This window comes from Quercus suber, unplaced genomic scaffold (assembly GCF_002906115.3).
Source record: "Quercus suber isolate HL8 unplaced genomic scaffold, Cork oak 2.0 scaffold_996, whole genome shotgun sequence".
Taxonomy (NCBI): Eukaryota; Viridiplantae; Streptophyta; class Magnoliopsida; order Fagales; family Fagaceae; genus Quercus; species Quercus suber.
The window spans coordinates 104,479-106,174 of NW_027070411.1; positions in this window are offsets into that span (position 1 = coordinate 104,479).

Genomic DNA, 1,696 nt, shown 5'->3' on the forward strand with positions numbered 1-1,696 from the left:
TTCATCAAAAGATTTATCATCAGACATTCTAATGCTTTCAAATCTAGAAGTCAATTGTTGCAGTTTATTAATCTTCACTACCTTTGTGCCTTCATGCATAGTTTTGAGAATTTTCCAAGCAGTGTGAGCAACCTCAACATTAGAGATTCTCTTAAATTCCTCCATAGAAACAACATTAAAGATGACATTTATAGCTTTGCTATTGAAGCTTGTTGCTTCTTTTTCAGAAGTTTGCCACTCACTCATAGGAGTAGTGGGCTTCTGCCATCCGTATTCAATGGAATTCCAAACTCTCTCATCAATAGATTTTAGGAATGCTTTCATCCTTACTTTATAACAAGTATAGTTATTCCCATCAAAGTGAGGAGGAATAACAAGAGAGTGTCCATGCTCCATGACAACAGGGGTCAAGGATCAGCTCTGAGATCAAAAAATCTCAAACAAAAGAGCTACCTGCTCTGATACCACTTAAACGGTTTTAGATTCCTTAAAACAACCAGTTTAACCTAGTTAATTAGCCAAGTGATTAACTTAGTCAATTTAAGCAATTCTAGGTTATCACAAACATACAATCATATCAAAAGTATAAAGCAGCGAAAATATAAAAGACACAATAATATGATTACCTAGAAAACCATACGGTAAAAACCTGAGGAGGATTTGACCTATCTATCCTCAAGGTAAACTTGAATCCACTATGCGAAAGAATCAAAATTCATACAAAAGGACTTATAAGCTCCCCACTTGACTTCCTAATGCTACCCACCAGTAGAACTTACTGACACGACCACGTGCAAGCTCCGAATCCACAGACTCCTTCTTTCTTGGATTCTCCAATCAGCTACAAGCACCCATGCTTGATATTCTTTAAGTTTTTATGGTAGCAACCGAGTTGATCATCAATATATTGAAGTAATCTCTACCTTGAAAACCCTAAACTTTGTGTAAAGGAAAGCTCCTCTAGATCTCACAAGAGATTTATACAAAACAGCAAAGTATGAGCAATAACTCAACTGGAGCAACTCTAAAAACGTGGCTAGGGTTTTTCTTTATATACCTAGGATAAAAACAGAAAACCCAAAACGTTTAATGAGTTAGAGCTGAGCTGGAATATTCCGCAGAAAAACATTCTGCCCGAGATTCGATCGATCGAGTCTTTCCTTCGATCGATTGAGCCAGGCCGAAATGCACCAATGCATCTGCAGCCACTCAATTCCAACTTTACATGAAAGACCCAACTTTGAGCAAGCCTAAACAAGACTAAACAACCTGTTTTGATCATGGTTTGCCAACAATACAAATTAGAGTTCTAAATACATAAAATCCTAAATCTTTAGAACCTAACAGATATTGTTTACGACCTTTCAATTCAAATATCCTGAACAAATTATAGCTAGAAAAGGGAGCTTGTGTTAAACTATTTCTCGTAAATTTTGGACAAATTTTGTGTTTTAATATGTCAATGTTTTTCTCAAAAAAAAAAAAAAAAAATCAAAGTCAAATGGTCAAACCAACAATCAACTCATTTTTCATGAATTGGGTCTCAGATTAACCTATTTTCCCATGGATTAAAATTCCCTTTTAACCTATCATTCAAGTTAAAGAAAATAAAATTGGAGAGAATTCCCTTTTAACCCATGCATTTTTTTCCGTTTAGGTTTAGGCAGGTTGATGACAATTAAATTTCTTTTTCTGT